At 38.2% G+C, this 25,054-nt stretch overlaps 2 long non-coding RNA genes across 5 annotated transcripts; one reads left to right on the top strand and one right to left on the bottom strand.

Moving 5' to 3' along the window:
• Nucleotides 1–1,121: 1,121 nt before the first annotated feature.
• LOC138107262 (uncharacterized) lies at nt 1,122–3,129 on the bottom strand. The gene is made up of 4 exons (XR_011149359.1): nt 3,043–3,129; nt 2,892–2,964; nt 1,671–2,681; nt 1,122–1,525 (listed from the first exon to the last, which is right to left on the bottom strand). It is a non-coding gene; the product is annotated as an uncharacterized lncRNA (long non-coding RNA).
• A 105-nt stretch (nt 3,130–3,234) lies between these two features.
• Nucleotides 3,235–8,875, top strand: LOC138107261 (uncharacterized). 4 transcript variants are annotated; one of them, XR_011149356.1, is made up of 4 exons: nt 3,235–3,312; nt 3,695–3,769; nt 6,859–7,080; nt 7,257–8,875. It is a non-coding gene; the product is annotated as an uncharacterized lncRNA (long non-coding RNA). The 4 variants fall into 4 exon arrangements; XR_011149358.1 differs by having other exon boundaries at nt 3,302–3,356; XR_011149355.1 differs by lacking the exon at nt 3,235–3,312 and adding an exon at nt 3,438–3,604.
• The last annotated feature ends 16,179 nt before the right edge of the window (nt 8,876–25,054 follow it).

Here is a 25,054-nt window from a genome sequence, read left to right as displayed (position 1 = left end):
GTCAGGTGGCGGCCCCGGCGCGGCCCCGCGGGCTGGCCCGGCCCACCGCGCTCCGGGGGCAGGACGGGCCCGGGAGCCGCCGCCACCGGGGCCCCCAAGCACCCTCCGAGGAGCTGCTCCACGGGACCGGCGCGCCGCTCTGGGGAGAGGGATGGCTACCCCCGGAAAGGCGCTCCTCGGGCGGCACCACACGGCACCGTCCAGGCTGACACGGCCGTGCAGCGACCCGGCTCACTGGCTAGGGGCTAGGCCAGGGGTGTGCAGTCCCCAGGCACCCCTCGAGACATGATAGCCACAGGCCCAAAGCCACCCGCAAAGGACACGGGCCACTTCTGAGAAGATTCCGTACTGGGGACACTGCCCTTGCCGGTCACAGCGCCCTGAGCGTGCATCCCAGCACCTCGAAGCATCCCAGTGGCAGCACGGCCCTGGGGACAAGCACACCCTGCACGCTCTCCACGCTACGCACTGCAGAGGGAAGCGCACGTAAGCCCACCTGCTCAGCTCAAGAAAACAAAGTGTCCACTGTGTCCCTGAGCTGCTGGCACAGACTCCAAGGCATTTAAAGTGTGTCAGTTTCCTTTGAAGCACAGAACACATTAGGGACACAAGATGGGTAGGTGGAGGTGACGCAGCAATGACCCACTTTCTGAAGCGTGCAAGGCGGTGTGCTGCTCCCACAAAGTGCTGGCCCACACCTCACTCCTGGGTAGGAGTTCTTGGAGGATGGTAGTTCGCACCATTTGCTAATGGTCCTGAGTTGCTTTGCTCAATTAAAATCTGTAGGACATGGGACTGCACTACAGGTAGGCGGGAAAACATTGAAATGATAGAAAGGGAAAAACAAAAGGTCGTCAGAGAAATCCAAAATTTTCAGAGTACTCCATGGATCTGAGCTGGCATGATTAGGAAGGGTGGGGGAAAAAAAGCCATGGCACAGTGAATCATTCAATGAAGTTATCAGCACGCAATGGCAGTTAAAAGCAAACAGTTCCTATTTTAAGAAATAAAGAAAACATCACTAAATTTTTCATGAACTTTATACTGAACATTACTATTCACTTATTCTGGTCAATTTTTATTCTCTGTCCTTAAACCCAATAAAGCTATAGGCTTGCTTTCATTGTAAATTCCTGGCACTTAACATGGGCGCAAGAACTGCTGGGGTTGGGTTAGCCAAATCCACGTGGCTAATGGCGCAGGCTTGAGCAAAGTCATCCTACAAATTCTTGCTTCTGGGTTTATTGTACACGCACAGATTATTGCCTTTACCTCACATGCACAGCACAGTCTGTGCTTCTAGAATGCACTGGACTTGTTGTACATGAGCTCAGGATCTCCTGGGCATATTGGACCCACCATGTATGAGATATACACAGTAAATCAAGAGCATCTGGAACAAATCAATCTGCCATTCATGCCCAGATTTGTGATACATGTGTAGGGTTTATCTGCTGGCTGTGTTGGAAACTTACATCTTCCTTCCCTACTTGGACGGCATTAGAGGTGACTGCAATTCCAGAACCTGTCAGTCAAGTTAAAAAAAAAGTAAAAAAAAAAAAAGGAAATAATGGGATCTTTCCCATTATGTTTTTGTTCATCCGTTTCTTGGTTAATTCTCCTGTTCTGAGTTTGCTGTCGTACCCTTTTGCAACCAGCAATATGCTTACCCCTCCACGGCAGGATCACTGCTGCTTCTGGATCCCAAACTGAACACTGCCCAGGGAGAAGTGCCTGTGATGTCCAGTGGGGATAACGTGCAGTGCAGATTTTCTGGACAATGAAGTAGCACGTTTCTGAAGACAGTCTCAGAGCTGCAGAGCAGTGAAGAGAACCCAATCCCTCATGTGAAAATGCAGATCATTATCTGGCAGCAGCTCACTGTGCCACATCTGCCTTCAATCAATAGTGAAACAACTTGGCATGGTGTGGGTAGTTGGAGAGGGCTCCATTTCTGGCAGCTGCTTAGCAAGAGAGAATTTCTGTAGTAGATCAGTCAGTGATTTTAAGATCTCCATCTCAGTGTGAGAAACTGCAGACTACATTACAACACCCAACTCAGGTTAACATTGCAGGCTGTCTTTTGCACAATGTGATTAAGAGGGAAAAAATTACAGAAGTCTGGGAAGCAGTGCTATAACCAGAAAGGTTTTTTACATTGACATCTAGTGAGCGACACCCACAGAAAGTCAAGCAGCTCTTTTTATTCTTTTCTTACTGCACCTGTAGTCACAATGTTGCTTTACATTTATTTTTATTACACCTCAAGCAAGGGGGGTCTGAATATTGTTAGGTACAGGGGTAGCATATTCTTCAAATATTGCAGAATGTTTCATGACTGTTCTGAGATGATAAGTTAAATATTTTGCACTAGTTTATAGGCCCCAATTTTTATGACTTTGTTCATGTATTTCTGTAAACTTATGGTTAGGGTGGTTTCCTTATATTTTGTGCAACATTGCATCGACTCCATTAAATATCTTCTAAGAATGTTGAAGGATGTTTCATGAAATAATAATATGAAATACTATATCTTATATGTGGATACTTCATTTTAATATTTGAGACACGTGATTTCTCAATGAACTTTTGCTTTGAAAGTCTCTTCTATATTGTATCAATTGCATTTAGGAAAATCTGTGTTTATTTTCAGAGAAGTGCAAATACCGAAACTTTATTGCCTGTAACAGTGTAAAAGAGAAAACACTTAACCTGAATCAATAAAAAGGAAGCTGAAAATAAACAGCCCATTTCTATAAGCCCAAGAAAAAATTCAAGATCATGTGCATTCTCAAAAACTCCAAAAGAAAAAAAATTGTCTTTGCATTCTACAACTATTCCTGGCTTTCTGTCTGGTCATTCTCATATCTTGAAGAAAACATGATACATACCCACAGCTGAGTCTGAAAGTTCAAAGGTGAGCTCCCAAATGCTGGTTTTGAGGATAGAAGTTTGGGCATTGGTCTAAAAGGTGAAGTAGCAGAACTGATGTGAATTGTTGGGAACAGCAGTTCACATCAATAAAAGGATTCAAAAACTCACATCAATCCAAAAATTACTTCAGACTTTTGACATATAGGTCTGTTCCACTATGCTTGTACATAAAGTAATCTCATAAATTACATAAAGTAATCTCTCTTGAAGCTTTTCCTTTTTGAGAATCTTTTGTCCTTCTAAAGACTACTTAACCAGCTCCCATATTTCCCAGCACCAATCAGCTTTGTTTGCCCCTACGTGGGTCACAGCTGAACCCATTTTTCACAGTCCAGATGACAATCTGACCAAACCTCCTGGCTTTTCTACTTTCAGAAGGTCTCTAAGCAGCTTATCTTTCCTTATTTTCCTTATCTGAGAGAGTAAGGGCCTTACCTTTCTGTTTCAGGTGTAAATGCAGCACAAATGGGATCAGGAGTGGCTCTTTCTTTATTTAGTTTTTTTTTTTTTTTTTTTTCTGGAGAGATGTTTTCCCTTCAGATTTGAAATGCCATCCAGACAGGGCTGGTTCCCATTAGTAAGATACTGAAGAGGTGTCAAGTCAGTTTTCACTGTGGGCCTTAATGTAGTGGTTTCACCTAAGTGCTGGGCAGGGATGGCTGGCTGCTGGGTGAGTAAGCATGTTTTAGAGACTGCTGACCCAATAGATAGGGGGAAATGGCACACAATTTCTATGCTTAACCAAGTACCAACCCAGCAGGTTCCAAGAACCAACCACCCAGTTCCAAGAACTTGGGAGACAAAGGAATTTTAAGGACCATACCGACTGAAGTTCGTAAGTGGTGAAACTGCCTATAAATGATTGCACTGACCTATATATTCTTCAATTTAAGTTTTTTGTCTCCTGAAAGCAAGCATGAAGTGAATTGTTACTCTAATGTATTTCTACAATGCATGTTCAGGATTTCAGGGGCTAACACACTCATGTGTTTACCTCATTGGGTATTTTCTCTATATATCTTTATGTACTTAAAACTTAGGCTATGAAATATTTCCTGTCAGGGAGGTTACCACAAGCTAAAATTATGTGCTTTGTGCCAGATGAGATGTCTTTGATGAAGTGCTGAGAGCATGGCATATACAGTGCCTGCACAGACTGAACTCCATAAAATTCTGTAAAGTCTGTGACCTCAAACAAAGCAAGAGGCAGATCAAGCATCAAATTAATTTGGGAGGTTTTCACAAACATTTCATGTCTTTGATCACTGTCTCGTATTTTGAGCCCATTTCAACTCCTTACTGTTGATCACGCACTCCAGGGGTCCTGAACCTTAGCCTGCTGGGGCATGCTGCCACTAGTGTTTTTGCAGACATTTCTGATCTGTGGGGGTGGGAGGATGCTGGATGTCCCTCCTTCCTGAACTTTCATTTCTATATAGGGGAAGAGGAACCTCATAACACTTTTCTAGCTTCAGATGAATGAACTTGGGAGTAGTGCTCACTTTACATGGTGATGTACTCTTACTATAAAGAGCTCTGTAGGATGATGATGTTATCAGTAAAGAAAAAGCAGCAGCCTGAATCTGAGCTGGTGTCTGGTGTTCAAACAGGAAGATAAACGTGGTAAGAAGGATCAGAGGATATGCAGAGAGAATCAGTCTTTTGTGGTGTGATACAAAGCACAGGGGGGAAAGGCTCAGTAGTGAAAAGAGGGGCTTCATCAAGAGAGAATTAATCTCCACCAAGTACACTTTGAAGATAATAGATACCAACCAACAGGGTAAATCATTTACCTATCTAATTCTTTTGTCTAAAAATGTGCCTCTATGGCTACAAGTCATTTCAATGCTGAGTTCATCACCACCTAAACTACCCCATCTCCTCAACAGATTAACCCTGAAATTAGAGCTATTTAGAGAAGGTAACACTGATAGCTAGGGTGCCTCACAGAGTGTTGGTACTGAGAGGAACCACACTGATATTTTTGTACAAGACCAAGAAAACCTTTTCCCACCAAGATCTGTGTACAACCTTCTCATGAATGAATAAATGCTTGATTGGAATAAATACTCATCCCTGAAAGATTCTAAAACAGCACTAAATTTAAATTTTGCTCTACATATGTCACTTCACAAATAACCAAATTCTAAGGAGCAACAGGTTTCAGCTGAGCAGGCCGTGTTTTTATGGTGCCAACTGACTTGATCCATCTCTAATTCTGGATTCTTGATCTTTTTTCAGTCATGCATTGGCCAGTTTGGAGGAGTTAAAAAAACAGTCATTCTTCACCTATTTTTAGAACCCAACTTTTCCTTTAATACGACTTCTGGGCAGGATTTCTCACTTCCGTTTTCTGTCCAGATGTTAAAAATTTGGAACTACTGGAAGAAAAGCTGACCTCATGGTATTTCCATCAGGTTCCACTGGTGGAACAACTGGAAACTTCATGAGGAAAGCCCTTCTCTAAGTGTTCAGACTAGTTTTGCAGACTCAAGAGCTTAGGAAACTTTGGATAAGTTTTGCGTATCAAAATATTTGGATGCTTATCAGAACTGAAGCTGGAGCGAACTACATGAAGTTCATTCATCACTCTTTGTAATAATAGCACAAGTGGTAAAAAAATCGTAGGATCACATAGAAATTGAAATAATTGCAGGTTAATCATAATCAATTAACTATTTATCATGTCATAAAAAATAATATACTTCCATGCAGAATGGAAATTAGATGCCAAACACAAGCGTAACATTAATTTAAAAGAAGGGCTCAAAGAGCTGTGTTGTAGGGTGAAAGCAGAAAACATAAAAATATATAAACCCTTTATAACTTTTAAGAAAATGAAAGAAAAAATGAGCTAGTACCATTTGAGATTTACTAGCTATCCACAGCTCTTTTGAAATTTTTCCCTGTGTTCAGGCTGAAACCACGAGTTTCACATCAATGTTTTAAAGCATTACTGCAAAGCATTTTTGAGATATGAGAAAAAGTCCTTGCAATTCCAGTTTTCAATAAATTGTACAGAAAACCCAACCAAACAAAAAAGCCCAGTATTGTTTCAAAACTATGTGAAAATTTGACCTGCCTTCAGAACTTAAATTCCATTTCCTGTGCATATGCGTTATTATAAATAACAGAAGCATATACTATCTGTTCCATGAGACAAGGAAGAAATGAGACAGTTTCTTGAGCCTGAAGAACATGATGGAGTGATACAGGTAATGCTTTATCTGACAGACTTCAGCTCCCCAAACTTATTGATTAGGAATTCTTTAAAAGCTGAACTAAGTAGGACAGACTTTGGTGTGAATTTGGAGCAGTGGTTAAATCCATGCTTTGGGCTTGCAGGCCCCAATCTGTATGAGAATAGTTAATTAAAATAAAAAAGTGCTTTCCATTAAGAGAGTGATCTGAGAAAAACAATCCAAACCCTGACCTTTTCAATGTACATTTTGAATTACCCTCACCATAATATCTGAATGGTTGATTACACAGTACCTTTGAGTAAATACATGGATTTACCATAATATTCCAAAAAGGGAGCTGACAGAGAGATTAAAGGCAAAATTACAGAAAAGTACCCCCATAATAATTGTCCAGCCTAAAAGTCTTAGGATGTTATTTTCCCTTGTGAATTTTGTGCTATGTTTATAACATTTCTGAATTTTTCAAAATGTATTCCTGTAGAGCTCAGTCTTCCTCATAGTACAAACTAATAGGGAAGTGGAAATACATCAGTGATGAGTTTTTTCAATCTAAAACACTATGGCAGCAGTAGGAACAAGTTCTTCATAGCTTCCTTAAAATAATTTTTGTCTGCCTTCAGCTCCTTTCCCATGTATTGGTTCTCTTTTCTCCCTGGTTGCAGGTGTTGCACACAAGATGAAGAGTCATCTCAAATTCTAAAAATAATTGTGATTCTTGCAGGTGTATGTATAGACTCCTATCAGCAAACAGAGCTGGAACCTTGAGGAGGGTGTGGTGAGAACTGAAAAGTTGTATCACTGAGCTCCACTTGAAACTGGATCACCCACCTCCAGAACCTCCAGTTAAGCCACCGTATTTTACTCCAAGTTGACCTGACACAAATACAACATCCTGCAACTAAAGAAGAAAAAGCTGTGAGGGAAAGCAGCTAATCTGAAACAGGTTATAATTAATTTACTCAAAGGAATATCACTGAGATGAGCCAAAATGAGCTCAGAATCACTAGATTAATGTGTATTTACCCAAACCTGATCTTTTCCGTATGATGATGTAGTAATCCACACCTCTGCAGACCTCCTGGCTATTTCTTCTTTGTGTTTTCTTTTTTCCTTTCACAGGCAGAATATAATTGAAAACAAAGGTAAAAATCAGTGAAAAAAGCCCTGGAAAGCAAAGGCACAACCTCATTATGAGAGTGCTACTGGAACAGGAGTATGTTTTTGTGACTGTGGGGGATGAGAGCTATCAGTGATTCCACAGACCAGCTGCAAAACAGGGAAAGGAAGTCAGCAGTGGAAAAACACTCACCAAAGCTTTATGGACAGCTTTAATTCAGAAGTGTCATAGAAGACCTAGTCCAGCATCTGAACATGTTCAATTAATTGTGAAAACTGAGCTAGATGCATGATTTTGATTTATTTCTTTTGAAACACTGCTGTAAGTGTCATCATGGAAGCAAGACTGCATCTATTTGTACTGCAACGTCAATGTGCAGTCCCCTGAATTTTCCATTTAGTGAGGGGTAATTAAGACTATGTTTGTAGGCCTTGCTTTAAACTTGTCATAGCCCAAGTCACACTTAATTTTCTTTTTTAAATATTTTAAATCCTGTGTAAAATTTTATTCATTTTCTTCAGTAGTATGACATAGTAAAACATCATACAATATAGTCTCAGGAATTGAATTAGTGTAATATTATAGTGTTACTGCTATGGGGCATGTATTGGATGGCTATATCAATACTTTTTTCCTTAATTTAAGAGAGAGTGCATGAGAAAAACAGTTGAGGTTGTGTTTCTTCATGAGGAATAAATAAGTCCTGGAAAATTTTGTGGAGAAGGGGAAAGAAATAAAGAATGTCTACTTCCCTAACTCAAAATTAGGGCTTGACAAGTCATGGGAAAATATGCAAAGAGAAAAAAACATATTTTCCATTTAACCCTGTGTGAAATTTTGGTGTTTTCTTCTTACAGTTATAAAATTTTTTTGAAACCTCTTTCCCCCTTCTTTCTTTTTCCACCCTGCTTCCCCCTACTTCTCCGCCCCTTCTTTCTGCACCTTCCCCCTACAATTAGAGATTCCAAAATAAAGGTTATTCAACTTCACTCTATATTAACTTACTTAAATGAAAAAGTATGACATAGCTTTTAAAGTATCAAAAATCTGTATTCTGCATGTACTTTGAAAAATAGTGAGATTAATATAAATTTGAGGGAAAAAAAACCCTGAAACCAAGAACTCCAAGCTTGTATTACCTAGGTATATTCAGTCATTTCCCTGAATTGTACTGAAACTTTCCAAACATCATAAAAAGAACAAACTGTATTCTAGAACAGTCAGTCAAAGCCTCTATGTGAAAAAACAAAACAAAACAAGACAAAAAAGAAGACAAAACCCCCCCTTACCTCTAATTTTTTCTTGTATTTTAAGTGCTGTTTTTCGTTTTTTTGGGAAATACAGACCAGTCCTACCCTCAGTAGAGGTGTTTCCTGTAGTCTTTCCTAGGACCTGGGGACTGTTTATTTTACTTCCCTAAGCATTAGGGATATATGGCAGTATTAGGGATTATATGGATATACAAAATAATCCTGCCAACTGTACCCCTGACTGCCAGGAAGGGTTTAAGTGCAGCTGGCAGTGTAATCCTCCCCACACCACAACCCTCTCCCCAGGACTGAGGTTTAAAAGGCACGGGACAGCCTTCACCAGTGAAGCAACTGCAGCAAGAGATGGTGGCTTTCCCAGAGCAAATTCCAGCCTGTGGCAAGAAATCACCAATTACTTACTGAAGCAAGGGGCAAGCTTTGCCCACAGGCAGGACACAGGAGGAGAGGACAGATCCCACAGCACAGGAGCTGGGGATGATTCACTGTTCCTGTGGCTTGCTTCGTATTTCAGATGTAAGGTCTGGCTAAACATGAGAGCTGCTATTTCTTACATGCTCTAAATCATACTCTATAGCACTTACTAGGGTTACTGTACTTCTGAGATTAAAAGAAATAAGCAAAACTCTCTTAATAATGTTAAGTACGGATTACTTATATGTGGGATATGCCCAGCCCTTGCCCATACACTCAATCTCTGAAATCTATTACAAGAAACAGTGACAGATAGAAACCACTACAAATAATGTAAATACAGGTACAATTATAAGTATTCAAAATTCACAAAGTTTAAATATGTTTGAACATCATTCCCATTTAACTTTCTTATTTTGCCACTTTAAATTATTTTCACTGGCAGTAGGCAATCATGAGAATGCAGAGGGTTAAAGAACATTCAAAAGAAATGCCTTGTATGAAAATATCTGAACTTAGTTTAATAATCTTTTTTTGATAAGCCACAAAGATTGATTAAAAAACATACAGTAATTCTTTTGAAGTACACCATTTTCATTATGATGTTGAAATGTCTTCCTGCAGCTAACCTTTGTCTAATCTATCCTGAACATACTTATTTATTTTTTCACATTGAAAAGGAAATTTGGGCAGTTGAATGTTAGTGCTGCTTATTAATTTCACAACATTAGTATAGACAGTAATTTATTAAACTAGAGGTATTTGGCAAACCAGTTTGAGTTAATGACTCAGCAGCTCAAATATGTCCCTAAAGCAATGATCTCATATACAGGTTCTTTTATGTCCTAAGTTGTTGGAGTCCAGCTCTCAATGACTTGGTTTTACCATCATCACGTCATAGCTCCAAACATCTGCCTTGGGATCTCTACTTAAAGTCTCAGAGGAGAGGTGAACGGGACTGCAGTAAGAGCCAACCTCTTTCCTATGGGAAGCATATACCTTTCACCTTAGGGACAAAACACATTAGCTCTATGACCTGGGAAAGCACCAGTGTCTGCCCCAAAATCCTTCTATGAAAAGGTCTGCAGCTGGAATCCCTCTTTCAAATAACTGCCTTAGGACTTAGGATTTAAAATACTGTGCTAGAAATACTAATGCATTAGTAGAGTTATTCTGTGTATCATTACATGATGTTACCATAAAAGACTGCATTTAGATATTGAGAGTGGGTATTCCTCTGGGTGCTGTCCTTTCTCTCTTCTTGTGAAACATGCTTCCTTCCTCTCTCCTCTCCGCCCTCACTTCCTCATGCCTTTTTGGAGGGTGAAAAAGGAAATAGCACTATGTCCACAGACCCCACAAGGGCTTCCTAATCATCCTTCTGCCCCTAAGCACACAGCACTCCACCTCCACCTTCTCCTTGCTCAATAATAGGCAACTGGTTCCACCCTGCACTGGAATTTCACACAGCATCTTAGCAATTAAGGCACGTGTAAACAAAGGAGTGCAAACCCCTAACCACCAGTGAGGAAAAAGGGTGAATGTATGAGGTGGCACAAGAAAAACATCTAAGGGTGACTAAGAAGATACAGAACATCTCAGGAATTTCAGAGGGAAGATGCAGGGGAAATGGTAGAAGCACTGAAAATAAACTGGTGGAAGAAGACTGGATGGATGAACCAAATAGGTACAGAAGAAGCACAGGCAGGGCCACATAGTGGGAAAATAAAAAAGTGGAAATACAGCTACAGGGTAAAAAAAGGCAAGGGACAGTGCAGTGAGAAAAGAATGGAAGATGATGGAAGGAGGTGCAGAAGGAAAACAATAAATTAAACTGGAAAACCAGAAAAACGTGAAAAATAATTAATAAGCATTAAGTTTAGTAAAATTATTAGATCAAAATAAAATGGGTGTGAAAAAGATATGCAAAAAACTTGGTCTTGGAGTTCATGCACTGCAAGCAAGTATTTTTGGAAATATTTTAACACTGTAAATGTAAATGCACTTTTCAGACCACTGTTCCTCAGTATCACACACATTATGTGAGAATGTGTGTGTAGAGGTAATGCCCACTATACTAAGTATCATAAGGATTAACAATCTAAATCATTAAAAGCCATGAACTTACAATCATTACATTCTTCCTCCATTTCTCATTCTGTTTTTTTTTTTTTTTTGTGAACTTGAATGCAGACATCCATTAAGCTAATGAGGAAAATGGAGCTGAATTTGCACTAGTCTGCCTGGAATGGCTCCCAACACCACTTGGTTCAATAGCCAGCAAGACCTTAAATGGGACTTTTTGTAGAGTTTCCATGAATAGCCAGCTCAGATTCAGAAAGGTCTGAACACCCCAAATTCATACAAAGTCAGTAAGAGGAGTGTCTATTAAGCTGCTCTCCAAATTTTCTCCCTTTATCTTATATCAGAAGAACTTCCTCTATCATCAAAAACAATCTCCAGACAAAAACTAAGGTTGGGTTTTTTTTCCTGAATTACAATAACTAAATAACGTTTTTTCATTGACATAGACATTTCAAAAGACAAGAAGAATCATTATGATGTCTCCAGTGATGGTTATTGATGACAGTCTCTTGAAGCTGTAACGTTAATTTCTTTACTCTCAGTAAATTAATTTATCTGTTGGGGTTTTTTTTCTGGCAGCTGTTACTACTTAAGCTTCTGAAAGCACAACTGAGCATAATTGTTTCTTTAGATGTCATCATCTTAGCTGTAACACTGGATCTCAGGACAGATTACTGATTTCAACCAGTACTTATATTGCAATCAGCAGTGGAAATAATTTGAAACTGCTCTGCCTGCACAAGCAGAGCAGATTCCCCCTGAGGTTAAGGGAAAGGTTCCCACTGACTTCAACAGGCTTTGGATTAAGCTGTGAATAAGGATCTGTGCAGGGTAAATACTGGTGACAGAATCTGGGGCTTTGCCAGATAAACACAGAAAGAGATGGGGAATTTCAGAATGCTTTGTTCCTGGAAGAGAGGAAACTTTCTATCCTTTGTTTTTTAGCTCTAATTATCCCCCATCCAAAAAAAGGTCAGGAGGAAAGAAACAGGAGAAAAGACTGAATTTTTCTTTTGCTCTCAAATATTCAACAGAATGTGAGTACACTTCTGAGAAACATTTTGTTTTAAACACTCTTTACTAACAGTGACAACAATCAAAATATAAGAAGTTATGATTTGGTCAGTGGTGTTAGAACCCATGGACAATCCTTATCAACAAGGTTTTGGGTTAAATGTCAGAGTGCACACTGGACAATCCCATTCCCCATCAGCATCTATTCTCTACTTGTTTGGAAATGTTCTGACGATTAGTACTGGGACATCCTCTTCGATACAATGTGCAATATTACCCCTCCCTTTTATCCAGCTAGGGAATATTAAGAACCAAGGAATATCCTTTTATTGAATGCTCTTTTTAATGAGATTATAGTGAGACATCCCTCTAAAAGCTGGTTTTGTGTGGGGACACAGAAAGAAATTCCAATTTATGTTGACCAATGTTGCTCTTAATTTTCCATTAGTTTTCATATTTTTAAATACTCTAAGTGTTAATATTTTCTTAATTATACTAAATTTAAAAACTGTTGCAAAGAGGGGGCCAACACCTTGAAAACACTTTATATACTAGACCAGAATTAAACACACTGACTTATTTTCAAAAACATGGAGATATGGCACTTAGGGACATGGTTTAATGATGGGCATGGAAGTGCTGGTTAAACAGCTGGACTTAGAAGTCTTTTCCAAGCAAAAATGATTTTATGATTCTATAGGCTGGATATGTATTGAAATCATCATATGAGGCACTGCAAGCTCTTAAATATTGTATTCTTTAGACCATCAGTGGATTTTTGTCCTCAAGCATTTTCTGTTCAAGTCAATTTGCAGAAAAAAACCCAGCAAGTGTGAGCATTGTATTAAATTTAAATTTATTCTATTAAATGGGACATACCAGTGTTTTTAAGAAATAAAAAATAGATCATTTTTGCCAGAAAACCAGGTTTGAACAAAAACTGGTACAGGGGAGCAAGTTCATACAGACTGTGAATTTTCAGTCCAGAGAAAAGCATTTGTCCTTTTCTGAGCCAGAAAGCACATTCATCTTTCCCAATGTCAGCAAATACGTGCAATTTACACATTACTGTCTAAGCTTCTGAAAAAAAATGTGGCCCTTGAGGCTTTCTTCTTCAGAAAATACAAAGTTAAGCTTCCCACTAACATTTTTTTTTTTGGTGGGAATCACTTAAAAGCAGTTAGGAAGCACAATTTTAAAAAATCCCTTGACTGTGACCCATTCACCACGCCCCAAGCCCAGACTTAGGAGGAAAATAATTTGGTGATACCGTAGGGTTGCCTTATCATGGCATGCCTAAAAAAAGTCTTTACAATTAGATTATTAAAGCATGGGACCAAACTCAGTTCAATTTTAGTTAATACTGCAAAAGTTGTTGCAGGTAAGTTGGATGCAAGTTTTTATATTCTACTTTTGTTAGTAGATGAAATGAGCCTTGATGACACTGTGGGTCCTCTGATTTGGGTTTCTTTTAACATGGAACAGGTTTTTACTTTAAACGCATAGTAGATTTGAATGCCTGAGCTTTTGGGTTTATTTTTCCTTGAGGCAATAGATCCTTGGCAACTCACCAAGCCTTTCCTACTTGCTTTGCATAAGAAACAGCAAGACCGTGTGAGTATTATGTGTGCATGTGTGTGTGTGCATAGGATATATGTGAATATATTTTGGTCACAACACAATTTCTCTGAAGAGGAACTCTTTTGTACTAACTACTCACACATATATATGTCTATGTGTGTATTGAGTAATAACTAATAATAACTAATTAATCCTTTGTCTGCACAGGGACTGAAACTGAGAACTCATAAATGCACACTATAAAAGAAGTGCTGTATTCTGAAAATAATGTGGGAAAACAATAATCTTGCTAATACGTGTGTTGCTCATGTAAAATATTACCTTAATAAAGGAGCTAAGAATCCACTAGTTTCTATATAGATGTAAATATATAGTTTATTATTTTAGCTCTAGCTTATGATAGAATTACTCATTTAAATTACAGATGTAATAAAAACTAGTCTTGCACAGCCCAGTGAGTAAAATCACCAAGACAACAGTTAAGATCTGGAATCCAAGTGAGAGTAACACTGTCTAATCAATACTCTATGTTCCCCTCAGTTAATGCTTTACCTATTTGTCTCTGCTTGTATTTCGAGCTGCCTAAACCATGGCAAATGTAGCCTTTTAATAATTCTTCTCACAGCCATGATGCACTAAAATTTCAAAATTTTCTTCTGTTTGACAGATAAAGGACTTTCTCCCCACGGTGTTGATACCCAACAATGAAAGAAATTGTCTGGAAAAGTTTTGGTACCTACAGTATGGTCTTATCTCCAATCCTCCACAAAACGTCTTCCTCCCGTGATCCTCACTGCACTGTGGAGACCCCAGTCCTGCAGCCTCCTTCACATTCCAATTAACAGCACTCTTCCCTGTGGTGCCTAGGGCAATGCAAGTGGATACCAACCTTAAATCTTCTTTTTTCCCAGTCTGCTTTCCTCCTTTTGGGGCAAATGATTTTCCATATTGTCATTTTTTCAGACCACAGCATCTCTTTTCCTTCAGACACTTTCTGTCCCAACCTGCCTCACTGCATCCTCAGACTCTGCAGGTAGATCTGGTAAATGCGGGAGCCAAGCTGGCACAAGCCAGCTGAAAGAAAGGTAGAATTTAACCAATCTGTGGGCTGTTCTTAGAGAAGGATGTATTAATCTGGCTTATCAAACCCACATTGACAATCCTTCATTCTGGCTCTGAAACCTGTGGGGTAACCTATTTCACACCAATGCAAACTGAGGCTTACTTTAATGAAAAGCCAGTTACACTTATATGTACATACATATAAGCATCTGCACCCAAATTCCTATTATGCAACCGGTAGGATCATGTTTATCGGCCATTTTTCAAAATAATGAGAAGCCTTTTTATCAGGTATGGCACTTTAAATATAAGATGGTGTAATGTGAAGTGAATAATTAAATTCAGTACTAAAGAACTTGATATATAACTCTTGACATACCCTGTTATAAGCTTTAAGATAGGAAAATGCAGTTTCCTGGTGCAAACACTTATTTTAGGCTTAATCTAATCAGAATGATCATAAACCAATGATTCACAAGTTCTGTGTGTACACCCTTACGATGATATTGTTCTTAGTCACGCAGTTTATTGTTTTTAGAGTCACATAGTTCCTTTTACTCCAGGAGAAGCTATTCTAAAGTGGTGGGTAGTCTGTGGCTTGCCAGTATTTCTTCAGAAGGTCCTTTCAGTAGCCAAGGGCAGTTTATGTTGTCTGCACAGAAATAAAGTGACTAGACATCCCTCAAATGGCCACCAAATGACTGAAGGAAAACCTTCTTGTAATGGTTGTCATGACCATTTATAATATTTGTTAGTTTGTCATCCACTTCTACTCTTTCCTTCACAGAATTACCAAAAAAAAAGAATAGACCACAAATTAATTCAATCACAGCAAGCAAAGGATGGAAACAGACCCCACACAATCACTGTATTTCCTTTCTCTCTTAAGAATGATACTGGCATCTAAACAAAGAAAATTTGGGAAGAAGGAATCTGGCTTTCATTTTTGGAAAGTATAACAGTAAGCCAACAATATGTCTATGGAGACAATAACATATCCATCTCTACAATGGCTTTGGCAGTCATCCTTTGGTCTCAATTTCCTATTAAACAGTTTCAAAATTCAAGGTAGAAATTCTCTCTCCACCTTGTTCAATCTCACTTCTCTCCCCTCCTAAATAGCGAATGAAGTCTCAGCCTTCAGGAATACTATTCCCTAAAAGAAGTTATGTGTCGTGGCTGGGCTCTTCTGGGTTCTTTCCCCTCACTGCTCCTAGGAATCAGAATGGTTTTCTGAGCTGTCCTGTCATAATCAAACCCGCTTGTTTTCCCATTAGCACAGCACTAACTCACTCAGATGCCAAGTGGGTTTTCATCCTACCCTTCACAGAATTATATCCACCTTCCTGACTAGAGTCTGCTGCTGCAATCACAGGAGGCAGAGGTTGTAACAGGGCTTAAATCTTCACCTTTACCTCTTTCTGATACTGAATCTCACTTCCTCCTTCAGTTGCAATGGATATCACTTAATCTTTCTTTCTACCAAGTGCCTTTGAAACGTTCATTATAGGTTTTTGACTGCTGTGGCAATCCTGCCACATTTACTGAAAGCTGCGTAGGGCATAGCTGCTGGATTCCATGATGGGATCTCAAGACAGCCCAAACTTTCATGGTGGATCTGGGAGTGACTGTACTGAACATCCCAGTAAGACCTTCTACCCATACTGGCATTCACAAACACCATCTAGAACCTGATGATGCCAAAGTCAGGTCGTTGGACCTTGTGGATAAATTAGAAAAAGAATAAAGCATTTGAAAATTCTTCACCCTTCCTAAGGTTGCTTGCTTTGAGCAATGGTGCAATCTTCAATGTCTTCCTCCAGATTTTCAGGCCTGAGACAGCCTGGACAAGACAAGAAGTTAAGATGCTCCCTTTTCTGCCTTCCAGAAGCAGCCCTCTCAAGAAACCCCATGGCACAAAGCACTCTTGGGAAATCAGAGCATCTTTCTTTTACATATGCATCTGTATGATCCAAAATTCAGATTTTTTATTTTCAAGATCTGAAAAACTTAATGGGACACTGTCTTCACTCTCTGCAGGTGGTAATGGGATGGCATGTAGGGAAAGAAAACAAAGGGATCTTGTAATTGAGAGAACAAAGAACATTTAGTTAGGAAGAAAAGACTATTCATTCGAGGCGGGAGAGATGTAAAGAAGTTTTTAATTATTGGTTAGCAAACATTAATAATTATACTACTGCCTATCCAGGCTCATGCTATTCTAACCCAATGGCGAAAATATTATAAAAGCTATGTACACTTTAAATAAACATCTCTGGTCATACCATGACTGGGGACCATGTTTCTTTCATGTGCCTGCAATGGCAGGCATGTGCATATAATCTTCCACTGTGTGGTTTAATAAATTAGAGCTATCCTTTTTGAATGAAAGTCTGTATTACCCTTCCTTCTAGGCTAAACTATTGGTGTTGTCTTTCTCATGAAATTCATTTTCTTGACTGTTGTTCTAGTCTAGGTGTCTTTCAGGAGAGCTTCTAAAACTTTTGGGCTTCCTTCCAAAGTCTTTCTTATTTTGTCAGATGACAGATTAGCACATGGGAACAGAAAATTTACTTAAGTTTATCCTGTCACTGTAAGAAATTATGTTTCTGTTTTCTCTATTTTGTGCCAAGATTCCGCCTTCTATCTGGATGTATTTGTCAGCAGGACCCAAAGTTTACAACACAACCCTCCCCTTAGTATGAGCTACAGAACGCATCTGAGTATGGTATCGATGAACATTTCTATCATGTCTTTTACCAGCCACGTCAGCAAGAACCCTCCCTCCAACTTTAATTGGAAATAAATTAATGATATAGTGGAGAAATATCTCTGGTTTCCATTATGTGAAGTAGTAGCCCATTAATAGTTAGGTTTCCAGCTGAAGGATGGTGGAAACAACATGCAAACTCTTAGAGACCATGTTTTCCCACTGAGCAGACATGCATCTAATAAAATGTGTGAAACATAGCAAGGATGAGATATGAAGATTTGTCTCTGACCCCTTTTTGAGGGCTATAACCTCGTCACACAAATAGTTTTCTCTGCAATAAATGTAAATACCACTGAAATTGAAAGATACTGTGAGAATATGCCAGAATAAACCTAATTGTTTTTTGACAGATACTTCCAGACTGTTTCCTCTCTGCTGCATTGTATTTCCAGCAGACTTTTCAGAAGTTGAAGTCCCCAACTACCCCTCTGTTCATAAAATAAATAAAAAAATTCTTTGCCAATACGTCACTGTTCAGAATTAAAATTTAAGTTTCTCATTCTCCTCTAAAATGGCCCTATGCGATGGGCCATTTTTTATTTACCGACATTACAGAGCCATGAAAAACAATTTATAAAGTGCATTTCATTACTCAAGCACCAAGCTCTTAAAGGTGACAGTATTTCACTTTGCAATAGATGCTACATCAAATACAACTTTTGCAAGTAAGTAGCTATCATTCTCTGTCCATGTTTGAAGACTTCCTTGACTTTTTTTCTAATTGCTCCAAGTCAATCCTTCAGACATTTGTGCACAAGAGAATTTCAAAGTTGAGGCTTTCCAATCCAAAACACTGTTATACAGAGTTTAGTTGTTTGTGGAGCACATTTTAAGATACTGGAAATTAACAATTAACACATGTAGACATAACTGTGTTTTTTACAGTAGGTGGAAAGGGGCAGTGCTCCTTTCCATTAATTCATCTTGACTCAGTCTGTCCCTCCTTTTGCTGGAACTCTTTTTAATAATTGGAATTTCTGTTGGAAGAGGTTACAGGTGGCTGTAGTGCTTGCCAACTTGCAAGTGATTTGCAATTTTCTCCACTGTTGGGAATGCCTGGTGCAGGCTATTTCATATATGCATATACTGCCTGGCTTCTACTAGAAATATAATTTACAGAGGACAGAGCAATATTTTAATTATGTAACTGATTTCATTGCACTCCACTGGACACATAGGATCCATGTGCATATTCTGGGTTTTATTTAGTTCTTTGCTTTATTGTAAAAGACATTTATTTTGTCTAGATACAACTATCAATCTATACCAGTTCATTAATTTGGCAGTTGCAAATTAAAAATGCTACACAGTATTATTCATTAAGATTTGATAGCAAAAAAAAAAAAAAAAAAAAAGAGGGAAATTAAATATAAAGATAATTCCAGAGGTAAAGAATACTAAAAAAGAAAAAAAGAAAAGAAAAAAAAAAGAGGTTATTACATGTCATCAACTGAGACAACTGGTGAATCATACCATAATCCTCATCTGCTAATGCTGAAATAATGTACATCCATCTGGAGGGAGGGCTCCCTTCAGATGCTAGTGAAAAAGCCTATTGATGCTCCTGAAAGGTAATATATTGATGTGACTGCTTACATACTTTTGCCAAAACCAGAAATCATACAGATCTGACACTAAGGTGTCACTGAAATCTATTACCAAATACTATCTGAACTACCCAAATCAGCTACTGAATTACTGGATTTGACGTAGCAGTTAGTCAATAAAATCCAGAGCCAGGACAACAGATACACTGTTCCTCCCAATATTAAAGTCTCTGAAACTGTATGTAACTTGAGAATACTTGAAAGAGAAGACCCTGCTATTGTCTGTCATTAACAAGGCTATAATTGTTAGAGCCCTCAGCACCAAGATTTAATTAAATGAATACAAACAGGCAGTCCCACAAGAGGAAGAGACTTAAGGAGCAGCATAGAGGCAGTTTTAAGGAAGGACTTATTTTTCTTGCCTAATTTGCTATTTCCAGTTATTGTTTACAAATCTTTCATGTCAGAGCACTGCTGTTAATGAAAGTATTTGTGTTTACTGCTTTTTACAGTTTCCTCGAAAGCTGACATTACTTATCTTCTCTAGAACTAATAACTAAATAATAATAAAGAGATGGCTGCAGTCTAGACAAAGACAGTTTAAACTCAACTTTAGTTCAAACAACAGCAAATAAAGACTAACAGTGTAACTAAGAGAATCAGGCTCCACTGAAAAGTAAAGCATGTCTTTAAACAGCCTAAACAAGTACAGCTGAGAACTGTATCACCTAGCACAAATATGGGCAGATTGATTTGGTTGGTTGGTTTGGTTTGTTGGGGTTTTTATTTTGGTAAAATCTTCTATCTCCCCCATTTCTTCAGGTAACAGTCAAGTTATAATTAAAATCCATCTTTTCTCACTTAAAAAAAAAGAAAATAAAAATCTTTTGGACTAGAATTAATTACGTTCCATGCCTAACAGGTATTCAGGCACCTCTTGCAGACTGGATACAGCTTCAGCAAAGTTTTCAGATTCAAACTTAATTGCTGATGGCACACACATCACCTGGAGCAGAAGATTAGAAATGTACTTTCAGAAATTTCACCTTTTTGGGATAAAGCTAGCTTTGACAGATAAATGTTTCTACCTCTATATAGAGATGCAAGCTAGAAAACAGTGAAGAAAATATAGTGCAGCTTGTCATAGGAATACACTCTGTGAAATTTGCTACATTGGCTAACTTGACTTCAGTGAATCGTGTGGAATTTTGGCTGCATTGTGTTTGAAAATTGTGTTTGCATTTAGCCATAGTGTATCTATATGATAAGGAAATTACATTTATTATAATTACTGGTTTAGCACAAGTTCCACATCAGTATCAAAATACAAAAGCTCATAAATTCTCTTCTTCCTTCAAAACACAGTTATTTTAAAAGAACCTTATCTGAAGTGCAGGAAATTCACAGGAAAATTTTACTTTAAAAGTACCTTAATATAAAAAGAAAACACTTGTTACATTTCTGTTAGAGAGATCTACTAGAGAAGCATAGCTGACACCAAATACTTCTCTACATATGATTTGTTAGAAATGTTTTTGCACACACCCTTTAAAAACAGGAAACATTTGGGCAGCTAAACTGGATTTGGTATGGCTCCAAAGGTGCTTCAGTGCACATTAGTTTCAAAGTTAAACAATTATTGTATAGCAGTAAAAACGCCATTTTGATCTGGGGAAAAAACAGAGAACTAAAGTTTCTTTGCTAGTAGAAAACGCAGACTTAGTGCAATAGAAATACTATTCCTCAAGTAAGCTCTTATCCAGTAAAGGGTATCACCAAAATGCTCAATTTGATGGATAAACAAGTAATTGAGGACAGTGTTACTTCACTGTTCAGAGAAACCTTCTAATTTAATGATTTAAGCATAATCTGACTATTTAAACAGTAACACGCAGATACCAACATTTTGATAAACCCTGGTCCAGAAAGTACCATGAATGACTTGCTGCAACCACTTGCAGTATTGCTGGCAGTGAGGCACCGCAACACAGGCTGCTGTTGCTATGCTAGCACTCCTATATCCCTAGGCCAGGAGGGGTAACCAGCCATGCTGAAACCCAAGCTGCCACAATTTTGTGTTAGAAGTATCAAGGTAACTCAGACCATGATTACTTTTTGCTGCAATAACACCCCTCACTTGAAGCTAAACAGCCTTCAAAAATGCGCCCTTGCTTTGCACATGGAAACAAAGAGCTCTCTTTTGGCTTTATCAGTTGGTCTAAATATTTGGGACTTCAACAGCATGGGGAGTGGGAAAATGATATTTACACTACCCACCTTTAAGCACTTAACGTACTTCCTTCCCCCTCCTTGTCTCCAGTGTCTGCCAGGTTTACATTTGCCGCAGCTATAGCACCTCTGTCTCCTCTGGGAACAGAACACCAGAAATGGCGTATCGCCTCAAGCTTTGTGATAAGTGGCAAGGAAACAGGATGTAAATTCACATGACAAGTACTCAGTTAATAATTTTTCATAAATGATAGTGCTATTATATTTGATACTAAGCAGGGAAAATATGTGTACAAACAAAGCCATTAATCTACCTCAAGTCATCTGAAGAGAAATACCTTAAGGATCAGATTCTCACTTACTTAATTGATTTTTAGTCTCCACATGCTTGTGCAATATCATGGTGTAAGATGACAACATCAACAAAACAACTTGGTGAAACAACTGAAAGGAGATATCAGAGAATACCACTATGCAAAGAATTTATCTACAGAAAGCTATCAGTGCCACCAAAACTATCACTGAGATAAGGAATGTTAATATCAAACCAGGAGGCCACCTTTGGAATGGACAGTGTTTGATTAGTAACTATGAAGACACCCAAGTTTACAAATACATTTCTTTCCCTAAATTCTACACACTTACAACTCCAGTTCCCATAGACCACACATAGCCGAGGCTTCCTCACTTTGTCCTAAGAACTGTAGGGGTACATGGGAGTTGGTCCTCAGAACAACCTGGACAGACAGGTAATTTAAACTGAACTGGGATCTGCCTGATATTCTGCAAAGAGACGTTTTAATACTACATACCAGTGAAATGCAAAGGTTTTGCTTCTCTGGGGCATTTTAGAATGGATTATGATGATTCTAAAGTTTTATTATATACTGCATCATACTGTCATATATGAAATAATTAATTTCAATTAATTTCTTACTACTTTGATGTAAGAAAAGATGGAAATATGAACAATGACAAAAGCGAATCTTTTAATTCTGGATTGGTGAAAACATGCCATAAATTTCATGCAGCCCCATATTGTGTTCCATCAGCAGAATTCACAATATGGCCTTACAATTTTTCCTCTTCTTACACATGTAGTAAGTTTAATAGAGTCTGACCTTATGACATGCCACTAAAGCTGATTCTCCCCAGTGAGAATGGTCATGAAATTCTCTGGTCATGAAAGGGAGAAACTGCAGGACAATTAAAACTCCCACTTATTTGGTTACACTGCCTGTTGTCATTCTCAGATTATGTTTCTGTGTATCTGTGCAGAATTGGTGTGTTAAAAAGATGCAATTTTAATATTGTCATTCTAGAGAGTTAAGGAGGTACCATCTGAAATTCCTTATTTCACTTGGACAATACAATTGTTCTACTACACTCATTTACTCATTTACATACTATTTATTCTTCATTGTGGTAATTACCACCACGTATAGTAGTACAGAGCCTTAATTTGTAACACCTTGTGTCATGTTCAGCCAGGCCTAAAGCACAGATAAAACTCAAAACACCTGCATAGCTGCAGTACAAAATTTGAAGAACAAACAATAATGAAAAGTTGGTTTAGAATTTCAGGAATCACCATATTACTTTAATTCCAGGCATGGATTATTTAGTCTCTAATGCTGTTGCACCAGCTTTATTAACAAATAAGAGAGATTTATAAAGCAACCTTTTACTTGGACACAAATCTCATGCTACGGTTGTTGCTTGAATGGTTAGGGACATGGTTTAGTGATGGACTTGGCAGTGCTGGGTTAATGATTCTATGATCTATGATTCTCTTCCTAGCATTTGGATAACTCAAATGCCATGTGGAACAAGCTGTGTGTCTCCTGTATAGTCCCTTAGAAATGCTGAGTGCTTAGATGTGTTTCTGTAAAGTTTAGAATCCATGACAGGCTATGAAAAGTAGAATTTACCCAGATATCCTGCCCTCAGATTACTGGGAGGGAAAACATTGTTTCCCAGTTTATTTCCCTTCTTCACTACTGACAAAATTTGTGTCAAAATTATTGCATTAGTATACTTCAGGATCAAAGGTCCTGCATTTATATAAAACACATATTGTCATATAAATATTTCTTCATGCTTGGTGATCCCTCTTTTCTGGAGACAAATTAATGTAATCTTTTGTACACCAACGACATATTCCTTTGGGAATACAGTAAAATATACTAGAACTTCACCATTAATAAATTTTATGATTAATAAATTGTACCCGGTGAAGCAAGAAGCACTTGATTGTTGAACCTTTTATGAATTTGGTTCCTCTTAACAGAAACTTTTCTTGAAATTTACCAGTTTCATTAAGCTTGTGCTACAGAAAATAGAAAACATACTTAATAAATGAAAGGTCAGTACTTCAATGAGAATTTACCAGTAAAATAAAATTCAAAGTTTAAATATTATAATATAGATATAATATAGATCATAGAAACATGAGGGGTAGATTTTTTTTCTTTGGTGCTAGTTCCATGCTAGTGATCATTCATAAAGTAATCACATAAAACCATAAAAATACACAGCTCTTCCTTTAGAAGTTCAGATACTGTATGAAGGCAGGAAAGTCAAAGGTTTGTCTGATCTTCTTCTCTGCATGCCTCCTAGTTTTGCCAAGGAAGCAGTACAGAATAACTGTTGACTCCAAATCTGCAAGAGTAGGAAGTCTAATTAGTCTGCAAAGGGATGGCCATTCCTTTGTAGTTTAATTGACACTGGATATACTTCAACACATTTGTATACTCCCATTTTTCAAAAAGGGGGCTTTGTAAAACTCTGGCATGCTTACATCCTGTTTCTTTCGCAATGCATCATACTGTGGCCAGAAGTGCTGCTATTGTATATCCATCAGAGCAACTTCCAAGACTAAATTAATACATGACTAAATCTTGTTTTCAAAATAGCACTCCAGTTTGAAAGAAATTAGTCCAAACTAAAGACAAAAACAAACAAATCAAAAATCCTGAAACAAAAAACAGCACACCTGTTGAATAGATAAATCCTCTACTTAGAAAGCAGGCAGCAGTTACGTAGGGTAATAACAGACAGAGTTATGCACAGCTCAGGGTTGCTGCTTGACACAATGACCTGCTTTCAACTCCCTCCTTGGTTAACGGGGCTTGTAACCTCAGGTTTTGCTAGCCAAGAAGCTTCTAAAAGAAAGTAAAACCCAATCAAAATGGAATCTGCACTGCAAAATACCAGTATGTGCCCCTTCCCCCCTAAATTAGTCTTGGTTCACTGGATTGTCATTTCGGCAAATCTAGTCGAGTGTCACATCCCAAACTGTAATTAGAGAAAATAAACAATGATGTATCCTGTTGAGAAATAATATTCTCAAAATTATAGTAGAAGGAACAACTGAAAAAACAGTATTGGCCAATGTGGAATAAATTCATATACAGCAATGCAATTTTCTCCTTGCAGTTTACGAATTACCTGCTTTGTATAAGATGCTCAAGAAAAATACAGTAAGGAGAAAAAAAAACTAACCTTTGGTTAGTCTGCTGACTTTTAATCACTCCAGCAAGAGCTAGGCTGCTTTGGATAAGAATGCCAATGTGAAACAAAAAGTGAGAAGTTGTGGAAACCTGTATCTGATGGGGAAAAAAAAAAAATTCTGGAGCATGCTAATGTTACAGCACAAGCAGAACACTGCCCTCTCCACAAGTGCCCAAATAGGGGTATGTCAGCCCCTATCAATTACAACTTCCATTACCAAGCAAATCTCAGAAATGGCAAATACAGGTACAGGTGAAAATGTGACAGAGAAAAACCTTAATAATATATACATAGTTCTTTTTATATGGTGTGCT

The sequence above is a fragment of the Aphelocoma coerulescens genome, chromosome 3, assembly GCF_041296385.1.
Source record: "Aphelocoma coerulescens isolate FSJ_1873_10779 chromosome 3, UR_Acoe_1.0, whole genome shotgun sequence".
NCBI classification, from domain to species: Eukaryota; Metazoa; Chordata; class Aves; order Passeriformes; family Corvidae; genus Aphelocoma; species Aphelocoma coerulescens.
This window is presented reverse-complemented; position numbering and strand designations above follow the sequence as displayed.